This window comes from Carlito syrichta, unplaced genomic scaffold, assembly GCF_000164805.1.
Source record: "Carlito syrichta isolate Samal-C Ts95f unplaced genomic scaffold, Tarsius_syrichta-2.0.1 Scaffold303305, whole genome shotgun sequence".
Lineage (NCBI taxonomy): Eukaryota > Metazoa > Chordata > Mammalia > Primates > Tarsiidae > Carlito > Carlito syrichta.
The window spans coordinates 38,074-57,781 of NW_007247401.1; the positions used below are offsets into that span (position 1 = coordinate 38,074).

At 45.1% G+C, this 19,708-nt stretch overlaps 1 protein-coding gene and 1 pseudogene across 1 annotated transcript in view; one reads left to right on the top strand and one right to left on the bottom strand.

Annotated features, from left to right (window-relative positions):
* The window catches only part of LOC103260703 (cingulin-like protein 1), a 92,801-nt gene that overhangs the window by 33,141 nt on the left and 39,952 nt on the right, over positions 1-19,708 (top strand). The gene's annotated exons all lie outside the window — the stretch shown is intronic.
* Positions 14,242-14,682, bottom strand: LOC110595660 (annotated as a pseudogene).

The following is a 19,708-nucleotide window of genomic DNA, read 5'->3' on the forward strand; positions in this document are numbered from 1 at the left end:
ATGCTGGGATCCAGATGTGCCCACTGTCATGTGTACATGCCTCAGGTTCACATGCACTGAGAGAGAAACAGATCATTGTCCTGGAGTCTTGAACAACTCCTTGGCTATGGGCATTTTATTTCTAAATGTTACTTCCTTATTGTAAAGTATGAGATCACATCTGTCCTCCTGCACGTGGGAGAAGGGGATCATCAAACAGTCATATGTGAGTATATGAGTATTTATGATTCTGAGGTATGATTTGACATCAGGAATTCACAGGGCAAGGAAAATAAATACATTAGACCAGAGTGAATACTTTTTTTTTTTTTGAGTCACGGTCTCACTCTGTTGCCCAGGCCGGAGTGCAGTGGCATGCTCACAGCCACTATAGCCTTGACTTGCTGGGCTCAGGCGATCCTTCTGCTTCAGCATTCCAAGTAGCTGGAACTACAGGCACATGCCACCACACCAGCTAATTTTTTGATTTATTGTAGAGATGAGGTCTCACCAAGTTGCCCAGGCTGGTCTCGAACCCGTGAGCTCAGGCAGTCCTCTCACCTTGGCCTCCCAAAGTGCTGGAATTATAGGCATGAGCTACCTTGCCTGGCCAAGGGTGAATACTTTTAATAATGAGTACATGATTTCAAATTTGTAGTGAGATTAATGGTGATAAAGTTCAATCATACTGATTCTCTTATGAAAATTCTCTTTTGAAAATATTAAAATTTAGGTAAAGAGCTGAAGAAAAAGATGTTTTCCAGAAGTCAGCAAAAACTCATTCAGAATTACTCGAATCACATTCTCCTCCTTTTGACAGGGTTATCTAGGCAAGGAGATTGGGGTCACAGACAGATGATGTAGAAGGATTGTCCAGTGATGGATGATGGGACTCTTGGTCCTGTCCTGTCAACTTGTTTTTTTAATGACATAAAGACACAAGCGGCATAGTTATAAGTATGTAGGTACCCAAAGCATGCCGAGCAAACCCAAGTACGATATGGCAGACCCAAGATTCAGAATGATCTCAGTGGACAGAAACAGTGAATTAAAAAGGAACTTGATTAAGCTGAAAAGAGATAAATGACATCTGCTTCTTTTTCTTTCATTTTTAGGGATTAAGTATAGAGTGAAGGACCTGTAGCTTAGTAGGACTTTTGAATAACCATAAGCTCTACTCCCTGGCAGGAGCACAGATATCTTCATGTGCTTAAGTAAACATGCTGTCAAGTTCTAGAAGCCTCTAAAGTACCCATTGAATAGATTCAATGAGATTACATATTCTTAAATTCTGTGGTAGTCTTTTCATTTGCTGTGGTTATGATAGGTACTTGGTGACTTTCTACACTCAGAGGTATTCAGTAAATAGCAAATAGTTATTGAACTCCAATTGTATATATGACATTGTTCCGGTCACTGTAGCAAAGAAGATAAATGAGACAAGGCCCAGATGCCCAATCGACTCAGGCTTTTCCTCTAAATATGTGTGGGTGACCGATGAAGTCATGTGCCATTGTTGTAACCCATAGTTCTTAGAAGAATGAGGCAAACAATGGTTGCTCGGAGAGACATGTGAAAACACTGATGGGGGATAGAAACCTGAAAATGGCTTAAAATAAATCTCCAAGGCAAAGAATGTAGGCTCCAAAAGCCACCATTTTCATTTGCCTGTGCTCCTGCCTTTTAAAAATGTTACATTCATAGGTTCATCTCATGACATTGTTTTCAAGGCGTAGCCATCAAATGAATATTTGTAACTGGATAGTGTGTGAGTGAGGAGGGGTTGAGAAGGATCTGTATTCTGAAATGGAGGCCAAAAAAGTTTGCTTTATTTATGATGAAAATACAAAGGCAGAATTCTTTTTCTTCTCTATTTGTCTCCAGGTCCCTGCTGTGGTTCTGTTGAAATCCAGGATGTGAAAGAGTCCACCTCTGCCACCATCCATTTTCTTTGTTCTTTCTTCCCCCTCTGCACCTGGATTCAGCATTTAACACCCTTCCCTTGTGAGTAGTTTATAATAAACTACTCATATACGATTAAGTCATTAAAAATAGAAATAGAAAAATGTAAGAGCATTAAGAGGGATGGATTTTACTTTGGGAAAGGACCCAATCTCATAACTTTCTGTTCTTTCTGTTTGGGGCTAAATGGTCCTGATGCTTCATTTAGATTAATTGCAAACTGGTGTGTATTACATTTTCCATCCCAGAACAACTGGATTATGGCTTTCTGTTCATTCCTGAACTCCAGCCACTTGCGATGGTGCACAATGTTCAGCTGGCATCCCATCCAGCAGATTTTGGCCAAGGGTGTTCCCTGGAAACTTGAGTGTCTAGGCATGAGCTCAGACACTGGCGCGTTTGCCATCCCTCTAAATGCCTCCATGTGCTTCGTGTCTAATACTAAACACAAAACCAGAAGGTAGCTTTCTCTTTACTCCTTTCTTAGGGATTTATCACCCGCTTCTCATATGACAGGAACTGTGAAGATGGTTGTCATCGCCTCTACTAGAAACTACTCGATGGCAGGTCTTTCTTTACATCTTCCTGGGGGGCTTCATAGGGTAGAGGATCAGTTTATATAACTTGGCCGTACCCTGTAGGTCCTTAATTCATAATGTTTCCTGTAGTTTCTACAGGAAGCTTTTCCTGTGAAGTCACCGAAATAGCTTGCACGTGTAACCCAGCTGTCAGCAACTTATTTGCATGATTTCATCAATGTCCTTCTTGCTTTCTTGGTTCTCTCATTTACCACCAGACCTTCCAGTTGGTGTTGGTTTAATCGGCAGCTTCCTCAGGGGTAGTAAGATGCAATGACTCTGAAACCTCTGCCCGTTCTCAGACCTGTCTTGTGGGAAGTCCTCCCTTTTATGTCAGGAGTTTCTCATGCTTTATTACCAGCTTGTTTCTTTAAAATTAAACTCCTTGTAAAACCTGCATTTCTGGTTTTATACCTGTGATGACTCTCAAAAACTGCCTTCCTTTGCCCTTTTGACCTAGGAACACCACTAAGGAAAGAAAGAAAGGATAATAATAAACATCAGCCCTAGGGACTCTGTCTGGGAAAATACAAAGGTATAGTCACTCTAATCTTTGCAGGTTTTACATATGAAAGCATTGATGAACACTTGGGGAGTTGCTTATAAACACCAAGAAAGAGCTTGAAATGAATCTCCTCATCTAGGGAGGTGTTTAATATGATTAGGATTATGACCAGCATCATTTTCTCTGATAGAGATGGACTCGAATAAAATATTCTTGTCCTGGTTCCGTTGTAACTTCAGTTAATGCCAAACGAAGGTTGAGGGAATTGGGAAGCTGTCTATTTTCACACGAAGGCATAACTTTGGAAGCACATAAAGCAACTAATTGACAAGAAAAATGAAAGCCTGTTTCCAGAGGACCTAGAATGTCTTAGCAACCCAGAAAAATGTTGTTTGTAAAAGCAGAACTGATAACCAAGAATGACTGTGAAATGGAACCTCATGAACTCTGAGATAAGAGAAATGAGTGAAAGACAGGAGGAGGGGAGTGTGTGTTTCCAGGGAAAATGTTCACATGGCTGTTCCAGAACTCAATTGGATGGACTCACAAAAGCAATTAACAAAAATAAAAACAGACCCCAAACAACTGGATTTCTTTCTCTGTAGGGCTTAAGACCAAAATATGATTACTTCCAAGAAAATCATAATTTTCAACAGAGTTATCTACCGAACAGATTGAGCGTTGTGCTTGACTGATGTTTGGGTTGATCACTGCCTTCTACTCCAGTCCAAGTCTGTTTTATAAAGGAATTATGCAGGCCCTCAAGGATAGGCTGGTGGTCTTTTAGCTAATAGTGTTAGGTGGTATATTATAGGAGGATAAAATATCTCTGGAATGAGACACTCCATTTGAATCCTGGCTGTATGATTTGAGGAGCATCACTTAACGAGTCTGAGCCTTAGTTTCCTCATCAGTAAAGTGGGCCTCCTAACAAAGCCCACCTCACAGAGCTTCGATGAGGGTGAAACAAGCTGATACATTTGAGACTTGGTAGCACAATATTTGGCACGCTGTAGCTACCAACAGATGGATGCTCTTGGGGTCAGAGAGGATGGAAGGGTGAGGGGCCAGGCACAATGGCTGCTCTGGCCCCCATGCTGAGCAGCTCTGAGGTGGGGTGGGGGCACGCAGATGTACGTTGTGTGGAAGCAGCACATCAGCAATAAGAACAGCGCGGCAGACCCCAAGAAGAGGAGGTCCTATGACCTCCAACAACCTGCAGGACCCCACATCCTACTGCATTTGGTGGTGTGAGGGTGGCTGTGAAAAGAAAAGGCCGGGGAGTGATAGTCCCAGGTGGTGCAAGCCCAGGAATCTTCTGGCAGGTCTGTTTGGGTGCCTGGCGCATCTGGTGACTTCAAACAAAGGGCACCGATGACAGCGTCAGTCTGACAGGAAAGAAAGTCTTTGGCAAGAGGGCCTCTTTGTTTGCTCCTGTGTGTGTGCACCTTGTCTGCCCTTGCAGGCGGAACTAGCTGTTTGTTTTGTAGAACAAAGAACAGGCCTGGTTAGATTGGAGTGGGGAGTAGGGAGCAGCAGGGGAGGGGCAAATGGCCCTGGGTAGGGTTCCTCCTGGTTAAAGCACACTCTAGGAGCAACTCCTGGTGTGCATCTCCCTGCTTCAGATAGGAAAAAAGGATAAAGACACATTCACATGCTTAAACTTTGATCCCGCAAAGTAGAAGCCCACAGACAAGGGTCATGCATGGTCTGAACTTCTTAGCTTTAGACTGCTTATTTGGCATAAATAGAAAAATGATTGGGGACAGCTGCTAACCACGGAGTGGGGTTAAAGAGAGGTCTACAGCTTCCAAAAATGGGGCAGTTCCATAGGATGGAGGATGTGGGTGGGCCAGGCTTAGGGCACAGGCCCTGCAGAATTTGCAATTGGTAGTTTAACCTCAAGGCCATGGCCAGCTGAGCATGTGTGCTGTGCGGCAAAGATGCAGGTAAGTGCCCTGCACACATGAGAATGGCGACCTTTAGGATCCCCGACAAGAAGAAGCACAACCATTGCCCGGACAGGTGTTTCCTCCTCACGTTAGCAGGTACTGTTCTTGGTGCCCTCAGCTTTATGCTGGGGAGAAGAGTGTAAAAGATATTCTCTGAGCCCTTGAGGGTCAGAGATGGAAATGGTCTAGATGTAAAACAGGATCAACCAGAAAACAGCCAGCCTTTGCAAGCTTCCATGCCTTGGCGTGTGCCATTTTCTTCTCTCTATAATACCTTTCCCTTCCCTTCTGGGCATGGAACCAAGAGGTTCCCTACTTCCTCTTCCATAGTATTTGGTTCCTATCTCCATTATGGAATATATTACATTATGTAGTACTTTCTTTTTTCACATCAGTTGTTCATACTTTAGGTTGATTGCCACTATATATATATGTACACACACACACACACACACACACACACACACACACACACACACACACACATTTTAAGTGTTTATTTGAGGCCAGACCATATTAAGCCTAGTGAAGAGAAAATGGACACATGTTCTCTGTTCTAAAAAACCTACTGTCTAGTGATAGAAAATGTAAGGGGGAAAAATCATATGAATAAATAAAAAATTACAACTATGACCAGGCTCATGAAAGAGAGGACTGTATCTGGGCAGTCAGAGACCATTTCTTGAGGATTGTTAGAGGAGGCAGAATCTTCCAGGCAGATGTGCAAAGGCCCTGTGGTGGGAGGAAGCATGGTACCAGGAGAGAGCTTTAAAAATGAGGCCAGTGGAAGAATTGGTGGATGAGGAAAAGGAATGGGGTGTGAAATGGGGCTGGAAAGGAAGATAGACCACACAGGCTCTAGGGACTGAGTTAAAGAGGCTTGTTGTTTGTTTTTCCCTTTATCCTTAAGAGCTCAGGAAAGCCACTAAAGCATTTAAGCAGGAGGGTATCATGATCTGATTTGGGATTCAGAGTAATCTCTCTGGCCCCAGTGTGTGGGGAATGGCTTGAGAGGGCAGAAGAGGGGATATGGGTAGATTAGCCTGGAGGCTCTTGCTAGGAAGGAACTGTTGGCTGCTTGGACTGGCATGGGGGCAGTGGGGGTAGAAAAAGGAGGGAAGATCTGAGGTAAAATTGGGAGCTCCCAAGATAAAGTAAAATGGTTTTTCTTATTATAGAACTTCTCAGAGCCTTTAATATTTGGGTAAATGTGAGTTGTGATTCTCCAAGAAAGTACTCAACCATAAGAATTTTTCAGAAGTATATGACCGGACCACAAATGTCAAAGAATCTTCCATAATACTTTTGTTTCACAGAATATACTGTAGCACGTAATTCCTTTTGGGGGGCATTTTTCACAGACAGGTCTGGATACTATACAACAGTCTGTAATTGGGATAGGGCCCAGTACAGAGAGGGCTCTGTTAGACACAGGGTTTGAACTGAAGACTTGGGTGAGATAAGATGGAATAGATAGACTGAAGTCGCTTTAGGAGGTTTTTGAAGGCCAGGCTGGGAGGAGTGTGTATGCAACTCATTGTTTGCTGGGAGTCATTCTGGGCTCTGAGCTGAGATGTGTCATAGTGGCATTGACATCTTGGCAAGATCATTCTGGAAGACATCTCGTACGTGGGTCGAGTGATGAGGTATGTATTAGAATCTGGTAGCCTAGCTTTCTAGAAGACAGTAGATGAGAACCTGGGAGTGGGAGTGGGGAAGGCATCTTTTGGGCTCAGAAGGAAGTGTAAGCTGTTTTTCTTCACACCTCTTCCCCTTGGCAGGCGGCCACTGTCAGCAGCCGAAAGCACCAAGAGAGACTCTTCTGTGTTTTTCTGAGGCCAGATAAGCATAAGGGCTCCACTGGAGCAGCACTGGCATTAAGGGTGTGTGTTGGGGATGGCGTTGCCATTGTTGGGGGCAGGAAAGGCATTAGGTTACTAGGTAATGCCTAATGAGGGAGTTAAGTTGACTGTTCAGGTCATCAAGTTCTTGCCACGGCTGAAATTTCACTGTGTGATTTTGAACAAGCCACTTAACCTCTCCAGGCCCCAGGCTGCTCATCTGGAAAATGAGAGGCAAGAACGAATGTCAGGCTCCTTCTGAGCAGGAAATTCCAACCATCTCAGGGAATTGTACTTTCATTAATTAGGGCAATCATTTATCAAGGTAGGCAAGATTCTGTGCCTCGCAGAAAATTATAAGTTTTGTGAAAAATTTGGATTGAGGATGGAGCCTTTGTAAAAAAAAAAAAAAAATGTGTGGAGATGAAGCCACACATTCCTCTAAAGTTCAGCCATTTTTTCCGAGGCAAAACTGTAGGAAGGTGAGGCAAACTTCAGTCAGGACAGAATTTTTAAGAAATGCAAAGGTAAACAGCACCCTAATGAAGGAAACTGCTAATTGGGTACTCATTTTAGAAACAGAGGGTGCTCAAAATTTATTTTTATGTGGGGCTGTTTAGAAGTTGAAAGAATTTTCTCCTAGAGACTTTATTATCACGCCAGCTAACAAAAGTTAATTTAGCACATGACACAGCTAAAATAGTGTGTGTTGACTATAATGAAATAATATAAAACACATGTGTGGCAGAGGAGTGTGTGTGTGTGTGTGTGTGTGTGTGTGTGTGTGTGTGTGTATGTGTGTGTGTGTTTGGGGAATGTCATTGGAGACTTTAAAATATACCTAGATAGAACTGGGCATGGTGGCTCATGCCTGTAATCCAAGTATTTTGAGAGGCCAAGGTGGGAGGATTGCTTGAGCCCAGGAGTCTGAGACAAGCCTGGGTAACATAATGAGACCTAATCTCTACAAAAAAAAACAGAAAAATTAGATGAGCATGATGATGCATGTCTGTAGTCCCAGCTACTTGGGAGGGTGAGGCAGAAGGATTGCCTGAGCTCAGGCAGTCGAGGCTGCTGTGAGCCATGATCATGCCACTGCACTCCAACCTGGGTGACAGAGTGAAACCCTGACTCAAAACAAAAACAAAAACAAAAACCTTGGATTGTGAGTGTGCTGTGTGCCTGGCACTGGGCTAGGCTGGACACAGAGTGAACTGTAGGGCCTGCCTGGAAGAGCTATCCATCTAGTTTTCAACATGTGGGTTCTGGAGTCAGGCTGTCAGTATTGTATCCTGGCTCTTTTGCCTACTAGCTATGAGACCTTAAGCAAGTGACTAACCCCTCAGGGCCCTGTTAACTCACAAGCAAAGGATAGCACTAATTGATAATAGAACCGCCCCCAGGAGGGAAACCTTAGAAGTCAAGAAAACGGATCATAGACAGCACTTAGTACAATGCCTGGCATAGAGTGACTGCTCAGTTCATGCAGTGACGACTGCCTGGGCCAGAACTTTGTCCTTGGCTGGTGTAACAGCAGCTCATTGGGGCCATATGGGGAGGTAGTCTCCTTGTCCAGTTCCTCAGACATAGCCCTGGCATGAGATGAGGGGGTGGAGATGGGGGCATTAGCCACAAAGGGAGAGAAGAAGTGTGGGAGGGGAAAAGGGCATTGTCCTATTTCTCCCCAGAAGTCAAGGTGCAATTGAACCAGCAAAGGGGAGGAGGCTGGGGCAAGAAGTGACCTCTAGGAGCCATCTGAGAAATGCATGGGACCAAAAGGGTATTGCAAGGATCTAGATGGGAGGGAAGAAGACAGGAACTAGCAGCCAAGGGAGGGATGGGAGCAGGCATGGGGCCCCAGCAGCAATGTTCTGACTGTCACCGTGGATCCTGTGGAAGCACTCACAGAGTGGGAGTCCTGGGAAGGGTCTAAGGGACATCTGTCTATGTGTCTAGATGTGGCTGAAGCTTTCTTTGGTTGGTGATTTTTATAGTGCAAGCCTCTGGCCTCTATGCAGACTTGTACTTGTGAAGGTTCCAACTGTTCTTCTTACTGGGAGACTGTCTCAGAATCCCAGAGTGGTTAGTAATCAGAAGGACGATAGGCCGGCCTCTTCCAGGGAGTATCATTTCGGTTTTGACCCCTACAGTTTGAGAGAAGACTTGATTCGACATCCAAGTGAGTGAGGAAGGGCCTTGGAAAGTTTAGCCCAAAGTAGAAAAGACACGATGGGATGATATGAAGGTGGTCTTCAAATGTTTGAAAGGCCATCACTTGGAAGAAGGATTGTACCATCCTTGGTTGGTCCCAGTGCCATGGTAGGAGTGCAGATGTCAGCTCAGCATGAAGGAGAAATTCTGTGGTTGAGAGCGGTGGGAAAATGGAAAGGCTTGTTTTGAGAGGCAGTGTGTTTGTAGCCCCAGGAAGCAGAGGCTGGAAGGCTGCTTATCTGTCAGATATACAGGGGGAGGTGGAAAGGAGGGAGTACTGGAAATCAAATCAGGGTTTTGAACCTGAGAAATTTGCTATCTGAAATAATGCTGACATTCTGTGACTTTATAAGTAAGATATGAATGAATGAATATACAGGTCTGTTTTAATTTATCTGGAGAAATGGAAACTTTGGTGGGTCAGAGAGAGGAAGTAACTTTCATCTGCCTTTGCAAACACTATATTCTTTATCCCAGAGATGACCATGACCTTAGAGACTGTTAGACCGTTGTGCTCATGAGTCTCTCTTTAGGCAGTGATTACTTTTATTTCACTTGTGAACATGATTAACTTTCTTGTGGGACTTTAAACTCTTTAAGCATGGCTTTGTACTTTGTACAACTTGCATATTCATTGAGTCGTAGACCAGCGGTCCCTAACCTTTTTGGCATCGGGGACTGGTTTCGTGGAAGACAAAACCAGTCACAGACAGGGAGTGAGGGGCGGGAATGTACAGTCAAACCTCACTGCGAATCACCGCCTCAGCTCCACCTCAGATCATCAGGCATTAGATTCTCATGAGGCCTGCGGGTCCCTCGCGTGTGCAGTTCACAATAGGGTTTGCGCTCCTCTGAGAATCTAATACTGTAGCTGATCTGACAGAAAGTGGAGCTCTGCTTACCTGCCGCTTACCTCCTGCTGTGCATCCTGGCTCCTAACAGGCCACAGACTGGTACTGGGGTTTGGGGATCCCTGGTGTAGACAGTCAACGGTGGGCACTTACATCCCTAATTGGATTCCCTTCTTCTCTAGCGTTTTATAGTTATGGAAATGAGACTGAGTGAAGTTGTGACTACCTCAGATCACACAAGCAGGGGCGGCCACCCTGTGACTAGGGCACTGGTTCCTTCTCAGCTTCTGGTGTTCCACCCATTTAGGCCACTTTGAGAGGCTTGAACGCAGCTGGGATGTTTTGGTACCCGTGATAGCATTTCATTAACTGCTGCCAAAGGCCACATAGTTTGGGATGCTTTTAGTGTTTACTTAGGGATCTTGTGGCAAATAGCAGATTTTCCTAGATGTGAGGTCTGTTAGTCCTCAGAGCCTCACAGTAACGCTATCACTGTTAAAGCTGGAGCAGGGAGGGGCTGCCAGGCTCTCTGGATCCCCAACCGTAGGTCAGTAGGAGCCTGGCAAGAGACCTCCTCCTGCAGGGCTGGCCCCAGGACAGGCTGAGTCTCTGTAAATCGTATTCAGAAGAGCTTCTTAAACTCCCAGGCCACCTAGGTTGATATGGCTATCTTAGGGGTCAGGCTAGTGTGCAGGGTCCCTGTGGTCAGAATCCCTTGACAGATATAGTGCTTGTGGTCCAGTAAACGGCAGCCAGTGACTTGTTGGGGGTGGGAAGTGTAGGACTCCAGTCAGATGGGTCCTGGGGGGCAATCTGGAACTCAGGGCAGAAGATCAGTCAAGGATCAGGCCCTCCAAGTGTGTGGGGGAGGTGCTGCAGCTTCATCAGCCTTGGGGTGATCTAGGGCTTGCTCAGGGCAGGCAGGATAAAAGCTTAGAGCAGAGGGTAGCATGGGGTATTCATGCTTACCGAGTAGCTGCCACCTGTGCCCGGCATTGTGCAGGGTGCTTCCACAGACACTTTCACCCTGAGCCCTGTAGCAACCCTGAGAGCAGGCATGGCATTACTTCACCGGTTTACAGAGCAGGAAACAGAGGCCCCAGCTCCACAGCTGGTCAGTGACAAAGGCAGGGTGATGATTCTGAGGAGGGTCACTTATAATCACACCTGTTCATTTAGTGCACACTGCATGCCTGGCCACGTGCTGTGTACTGTACACACATTACATCTCATCTTCATCTCGACCTCACCACAACCATCTACCTCATCATGGTAGGTGATGCCACTGCCATTTCAAATTTGAGGAGATTGCGACTCGATAAACAGGAACACTAGCTCCGAGTCACATACATGGCTGGCAGGTGGCAGAGTCAGGATTTGCCCCAAGTCTGTCTGAAGCCTGTGCTTTTTCCTTGTTTTAGCCCTACTGGTTCTTGGGGATGAGGCTTGTAATGAACTTCAGGTTTTGTCCTCTGTGGACTTGAGGTGGATGGGCTGATCTGAAAGTAGTAGGTCTTTACATGATGTGATAAGCTAGATGCTGCTGCAATAATATACAACCCCCCAAATCTCAGTAGTTTAACTAAGCAAAGTTTATTTCTTGCTCATGCTACATTTCCAGTGTGGGTCATGGTAGGATGGGATGGATTGTGCTTTGTTCATCAGAGTCCCTGGGGAACCCAGGTGTTGATCATCTCTGCAGCGGGGTTGGGGGAGGATATGGCAAATCACAAGTGGGCTCTTGGAGCTTGTACCTGCATGAGATGCATGCCACTTCTCACATTTTATTGGTCAAAGTAAGTCACATGGCCACCCCTGACTTAAAGGGTGCAGGGAAGCATATTACATGTGCCTGGAGGGGAGAAGAACTGGAAATATGAGGTGGGCAGCAGTCATGGGGCCTCTCAAGATGGCTCCTTCTTTTTCCCTTTATTTTAAAGGGAAGATGTGGGGTGCAATTCAGGGTTAGGTACACAAATGTTCATTATGGAGGTACCCTTGTTGATGAGGTGTGCCTATCCATCCCCTGACAGTTTCCCTCAACTGCCAATCCCATCCTCCCTCCCCTGGCAGTTTCCCACTACTGCCAATCCCTTTCTTATAGTATTATGATAATTGTTCAAGGTTCGCTTATGAGTGAGAACATATGGTACTCTGTTCTTGGTTTCTGTGATAGATCACTGAATATGATAGACTCTAAATCCATCCAAGTTGCTGCGAAGTCCATATGTTTGTCCTTCTTAATGGCTGCATAATATTCCACCAGGAATATGTACCACGTTTTTTTTTATCCAGTCCAGCTTTGATGGGCAGCATGGTTGGGTTCCATGTTTTTGCTATTGTGAATAGAGCTGCAACAAACATGCGTGTGCAGGTATCTTTTTGGTAGAATTACTTGAGTTCCTCTGGGTATAGTCCTAATAGGGGGATTGCTGGGTCATATGGAAGGTCAATTTTTAGTTCTTTTAGAAATCACCACACTGTCTTCCAAAGAGGTTGCACTAATTTGCATCCCACCAGCAGTGTAGAAGAAGCATTCCTTTTTCACCACATCCTTGCCAGCATCTGTTGTTTGTTTTATTAATGATGGCCATTCTTACTGGGGTTAGGTGGTATCTCTGTGTGGTTTTGATTTGCATTTCTTTGATGATGATGAGGCTGAGCACTTTTTCATGTGTCTGTTGGTTGCCTGTATATCTTCTTTTGAGAAGTGTCTATTCATGTCTTTTGCCCCCTTTTTAATGGGGCTGTTTGCTTTTTCCTTTTGACACGTTTGAGTTCCATGTAGATCCTGGATGTTAGGCTTTTGTCAGATATACAATTGGCAAATATTTTTTTCCCATTCTGTGGGCTTTCTCCCTGCTCTCTTGATGGTTTCTTTAGCTTTGCAGAAGCTCATCAGTTTCATGAGGTCCCACTTGTCTATCTTATCTCTTATGGTATGGTCACTTGGGGTTTTGATCAGGAATTGGTTGCCAGTTTCAATTTCCATAAGGGTGTCTCCCACATTTTCTAAGATTTTTATAGTTTGAGGCTTTATGTTTAGGTGTTTGATCCATTTAGAGTTAATTTTTGTATATGGTAATAGGTAGGGGTCCTGTTTCAATCTTCTGCATGTGATCAGCCAGTTTTTCCAGCACCATTTACTGAATAGGTTCTCCTTTCCCCAGTGGTTGTTGTTGGAGGCTTTGTCAAAGAAGAGTTGGTAAGAAATTGAGACTTTGCTTCCGGAATCACTATCCTGCTCCATTGGTCCGTATGCCCGTTCTTGTACCAATAGGTGGCTCCTTTTTAAAACAGATGGGAGCTGGCCCTGGAGTGGTCCAGGGGTGGGTCTTTGATTACTTGGTAACTCCATCTCTCTGCCTCTGTCTCTCCCAGCTCTTCTGAGGGGAAAGGTGACATTTCTCCATTTAGAAAAGGAGGGTTGGCCAGGCTCGGTGGCTCAGCCTGTAATCCCAGCACTTTGGGAGGTCGAGGTGAGTGGATTGTCTGAGCCCACAGGTTCGAGACCAGCCTGGTCAACTTGGTAAGACCTCATGTCTACAATAAATAAATTAGCTGGGTGTGGTAGCGCACCCCTGTAGTTCTGGCTACTTGGAAGGCTGAGGCAGAAGGATCACCGGAGCCCAGCAGGTTGACTCTGGGGTGACCGTGAGTGTGCCACTGCACTCCAGCCTGGTTGACGGAGTGAGACTCCAACTGAAAAAAAAAAAAAAGAAAAAAAGAGAGAAAAGGAGCCGAGTGAGAGTGGTGCCAACAGCATGACTGGAAAACAATTGATTTAAGGGGATGGGGGCCAAAAAGTCACCACACCTCCTTCAAGGCCTCTGTCTAGAAGGAAATCTGTGATTTATGCTCTATAACTTCTGGGTGGTACGTCGTAATTCCTTCCTGGACACTGTTTGCTGTTTACATAGTGACTGGAGCTTTGACATTTGGTGCTATTATCTTTCATTTTTCTTGATCCGTGCAGTGAATGGATCCATAGCACCACCCTGATTTTTTTTTTTTTAAACAAACTGCAGTTCAGAGAAGTTGTTACTTGAACAAAATCTCAGAGTGGACAGGTGACCTTACCAGGGCCAGAACCTTTCTATTTCTGGCCCTGTTCCCATTGCTACTCAGTTAGGGCTGGCTGCTGATCCCAGCAGCAGGCTGGCCTGCAAGGTGTGGCCAAGGAATCCTAGGCCTTGCAGGAGCCTTGGTCCGCTCAGCTCTGTCCCAGGCAACAGCCAAGTACTATGCAGGAGGAAATAAATAAAGGTCACTGTTGTTGTGTGTCTTAACCCTGGGGCTCTGGGAATCAGCCTCAAAGCCTAGCAAAATGCTGTCAGTCCTCCTTTCTTTCTCCGGTCCCTGCTAACTTTGGTTTTTTTGGGGGGGAACTGGACAGGCCTGTCTATATTGGCAGAGACTACTTGGGTGACACCGATGCCGGGCCGGCTTGTAGGTAAGGAAGAACTCACCCAAGTAGTGGCCAATCACCTCCGGCTTGATCTCCACCTGGTTGAAGGTCTTGACCTTGTACACGTCCACCATGCTGCCCACCATCTCGGGCAGGATGATCATATCGCGCAGGTGCGTCTTCACCACCTTGGGCACCTCCTTCTTGGCCTTGTGCAGTCACTTAAGCAGTGGGTGCTGCTTCCGCTGCAAGCCTCAGTTCAACCACCGGCGCTGTCGCGTGCTGTACAGCCACATCAGCTGCTCATAAGACATGTCCACCAGCAGGTCCAGGTCTATGCCGCCGTAGGTGAACTTTGCGGAAGGTCCTCTTCTTCCCTCCTCCACTTTTGCCATCTTGCCGGCTCCTTAGAAAGGCAACATTGTTTTTTAATAGAGGTGGGGGCAAAGGATAAAGGTGAAATTTTCCACATGGAAATCTTGTGTTGTTTGGGGTGAAAAGAAGCACTGATGAGGTTGGCTATTGTATTGAGAGTTCTTGGTCTAAGCCCTTTTATTTCAATTTTAAAACATCAGGATTTCTGCAATGCAGGGACAATCCTCTCGGCACTTATGGATATATGGTAGCAGCAAAGTAGGAAAGTTGAGGTATCAGCTTTCACAAATAACAAGATCTCTGGGCTGGGGAGCAGAGTAGACTGTGGGCCCGATTAGGGCCTGCTGGCTTCCAGATCGATCCTTTGGTTTATCTTGGAGAGGCCCCTGGCTCCCCAGGAGGTACTGCTCTGAAGAACTTGTTGGCTTATCTTCTTTCTTCAAAAGTCCTATTGGACCTGTTGGATGTGTGTGTGCTTTCAGCAAGCTGATGTGTCACCATTTGTAAAGCCATGTGATCTGTCTGTGACTGTACTGTCCCAGACTGTAACTGGGAATCTCTAACCCCTGTTTTTTTTCCTGTTCCTCCTCCCCTACTCCCATATTTTCCTGGCGATGAAGAGGCCTGGAAGCATGGAGTTGTCTGGGTGGAGTTCCTTCCGCAGGCCAGCAGCTCCTTGATCGCTAATGGCACAGCTGGGGGATGTTGGGTTCTATAAACAGAACTTTTATGTGCTGGTCACAAGGTCAGTTTAGACTGTGGCTCTCATGGTGAGGAAAATGGTGTCTTATAAATATGATGTAAGGCTCTTTTTATCTCCTGAAAACTCAGAGGGCCCAGGGAAACAGAGGAATGTTTTGTAAGAATTTTTTTTAAAGGAGTGGTGTTAAAAAAAAAAAAAAAAAAAAAGCAAAAACATAATGGAAAGTCTGTAACTGAGGGTTGTGTTTCAGAGAAGTCCCTGAAATGCAGTTTGGTGGGTGTATGGATGGAGTTGAAACCCCTACTTGGCAGGTTTGAATCCTCCTTTTTCCTTCCCTGATTGACTGTGGGGAATTTTCCCTAAAGCTGCTGTCACACTTGGAAGACCAGAGTAGCAACTAGCAGAGATCACAGACAAGGAGTCAGAGAGCTGGGTTCAAGTTCTGGCTCTCTGACCTTAATATATTGCTGTCATTGACTGAGTTCTTTCTGTGTGCCTGAAGCATTGCCAAGTGCTTTGCATAATGTCTCAGTTCATTTTTAGAATAATAAGAAAAACAAAGCTTGGAGAAGAGCAAGCAGGGCCAATTCAGGTTTGCTGACTCCAAGCCCTGAACTTTCTTTTTCTTTTGTTTTTATTGAGATAACATTCGCATAACACAAAATTCACTATTTTAACCATATTAAAGTGTACAGTTCGGTGTTTTTTATATATCTACAATCTGGGTAACCATCACCACAATCTAATTCCAGAACATTTCAAATTCAATTCCACTGAATTGGGATTCAAATGAAGCTCATTTCATCTGAATTTCACTTTCTGCCACTCTTTGTCAATTGCTAGTCTACTTTCTGTCTCTGTGGGTTTGCCTATTCTGGATATTTCATGTAAACAGAATCATAGCATTTAAGACCTGAGCCATGGAGCATCTTACCTTTTGGGAAAAATAACTGCTCTGCACCTATTTAGGGACAAAGTATTTTTATCACAGGTATCTGTGTAGGTTTATTTTGTGCCAAATGTATTTTGTGAGCACATGTGAGAACTTTATTGTCATACTTTTGTCTTGGACCTATATCTGAATTACAGGCCACTCTAAGAGTGAATCTTGATTTGCTGGTTTCTTAACTATTTATAGGGAAGCATACTGACTTATTTCACAAAGACACTGTGAAGAAAACCAATGATTATTTTTAACCTATGTAATCACTGAGTTACTATTTAAAAAATAGGGTAAGTGAATATGATTAAAAGGGAGTTTTTTGTTTTGTTTTGTTTTTGTTTTTTTGTTGAGTTGGAGTCTCACTCTGTCACCCAGACTGGAGTGCAGTGGCACGCTCCAAGCCACCGCAGCCTCAACCTGCTGGGCTCCAGAGATCCTTCCGCCTCAGCCTTCCAAGTAGCCGGAACTATAGGCATGCACTACCATACCCGGCTAATTTTTGATTTATTGTAGAGATGAGGTCTCGTCAAGTTGCCCAGGTAGGTCTCAAACCCGCGGGCTCAGGCAATTCACTCGCCTCGGTCTCCCAAAGTGCTGGGATTATAGGCTGAGCCACCGAGCCCGGCCGAGTTTTTTAATTTTTATTTCTATTTTTTTTGAGTTGGAGTCTCACTCTGTTGCCCAGACTGGAGTGCGGTGGCTGCTCCCAGCCACAGCAGCCTCCACCTATTGGGCTCCGGTGATCCTTCCGCCTCAGCCTTCCAAGTAGCTGGAACTACAGATGCGTGCTACCCCGGCTAATTTTTTGATTTATTGTAGAGATAAGTTCTCGCCAAATTGCCCAGGTGGGTCTCGAACCCGTGGGCTCAGGCAATCCACTCACCTCAGCCTCCCAAAGCGTGGGATTACAGGCTGAGCCACTGAGCCTGGCTTTTTTTTTTTTTTTTTTAATGAGTTCGTTTCATTCCATCACCCAGGCTAGAGTGCAGTGGCACAATCATGACGATCAAGTCTCACTGCAGTCTTGACCTCCTGGGCTCAGGTGATCCTTCCACCTTAGCTTCCTGGGTAGATGGGACTACAGGTGCATATCACCACACCTGGCTTATTTTTTGTGTAGAGATGAGGTCTTGCTATGTTGCTTAGGCTGATCTTGAACTCTTGAGCTCAAGCAGTCCTCCTGCCTCAGCCTCCTAATGTGCTGGGATTATAGGTATGAGCTACTATGCCCAGCCAAAATGAAGAGTATCTTTTAGTTGTTTCTTTAAGCAAGAAAATTACCACCAGGGAAATGAAAATATAGGATATAAATAAAATCTTCATTAAGCATGATATGTTTAAACTTCTTGAGTGTGACAAGTTAGTGACCATAAGAAGAGAATGAAGGCTGGGCACGGTAGCTCAAGCCTGTAATCCTAGCACAGTGGAAGGCCGAGGAGAGAAGATTGCCTGAGCCCAGGAGTTCAAGACCAGACTGGGCAACTTGGTGAGACCTTGTCTCTACAATAAATAAAAAATTAGCTGAGTGTGATGGCATGCGCCTGTAGTTTTAGCTACTTGTGAGGTTGTGGGAAAAAGATTGCCTAAGCCCAGCAGGTTGATGTTGTGGTGGTCGTGAGCGTGCCACGCTGCACATCAGCCTGGGTGACAGAGTGAGATTCCAACACACACACACACACACACACACACACACACACACACACACACACACACACACACAAAGAGAATAAGCTGGTAACACTTTGTTCTGCCTTAGTGGCAGAAGCTACCTGTTGTCAGATATGACCCTCAGCTCTAGATGCATAGCAGGGACACTGATATGCATGATCTTCTTTAGCTGACAGCATTAGAAAATAAAACGTAGGCCAGGTACTGTGGCTCATGCCTATAATCCCAGCACATTGGGAGGCCAAGGTGAGAGGATTGACTGAGCCCATGTGTTCGAGACCATCCTGGGTAACTTGGCAAGACCTCATCTTTACAATAGATTTCAAAAAATTAGCCGAGCATGGTGGTGTGTGCCTGTAGTTCCAGCTACTTGGAAGAATGAGGTGGAAGGATCGCCTGAGCCCAGCAGGTCGAGGCTGTGGTGGCTGTGAATGTGCCACTGCACTCCAGCCTGGGCAACAGAGTGAGACCCTAACTCAAAAAAAGAAAGATGCAGACACCTAAAAACTGAAATTAGGGATTTAGAAAATGGACCTGATGCCAAGTAAATGTTTTTTAAGAGCCCAGTTGCTTCCAGATGCTCCACTGGGTACTAGGAATACAGTGGTCAACAAAATAAGCACAGATCACACACTTGTGGAGTTTGTAGATTGTTGAGTGAAAGGCACAAATCAGAAATTGAGGCTAAAGAAAATCAAAGTCAAGGCTGGGCACGGTGGCTGAAGCCTGTAATCCCAGTACTTTGGGAGGCTGAGGTGCGAGGATTGCCTGAGCCCATGGGTTCGAGACCAGCCCGGCCAACTTGGTGAGACCTCATCTCTACAATAAATCAGATAATTAGCCAGGCATGCTGGTGCGTGTCTGTAGTTCCAGCTACTTGGAAGGCTTGGAGACGGAAGGATTGCCTGAGCCCAGTAGGTTGAGGCTGTGGTGGCCACTGCACTCCAGCCTGAGCGACAGAGTGAGACTGCAACTCAAAAAAAAAAAAAAGAAGGAAAGGAAACGTAAACATGTTGTGGTGGGAATAAAACCTCTAGAAGTCTTCATTTATATAATTCAATCACTGCCAAATTCTGCCTGATTTCTTCAAGTTCTTTCTAGAATCTCAGACTTTCTGGAGCTGGCAGGGACATTGAAATTAGCTAGACTGACTATTTCATGTTGCAGAGGAGGAAACTGAAGGCAGATGGAAGTTAAGTGACTTGTCTGCGATATCATACAGTAAATTATTAGTAGAGTCTGGTCTAGAATCCACATCTTCTAACTAAAGGAAATTGACTATTGATCTCCACTGTTCTTAGCTTTGGAATATTTGGGGTTTGAGTAATGAGTACCCTCTACTTCTTTGCCATACTTATTTCCATCTCTCCTGCGCACTGTTCTCTTGCCCCAAAACAAAAAGAGCTTATCACTGTACCAATTGAGTTCTGAACTTCAAGTATGTGAGGAAAGAATGGTGTTGGTAGTTGGTAAATACTCATACAGTGAGAGAGAAGTTTTGTAAACCCTGATGTAGTTCATGAGTATGGAATTTAAATATGTTTTTCAGTAGCTCAATCCTATCCTGACCAAAAAATGATAGAGTCAAAAAAATGACAGTCAAAAAAGGAGGAAGGGGGAACCCCTCACTTTACATTACTGTAGGAACTTCAACTTTTTTTTTTTTTTGAGTTGGAGTCTCACTCTGTCACCCAGACTGTTGTGCAGTAGCCGCTCCCGACCACCGCAGCCT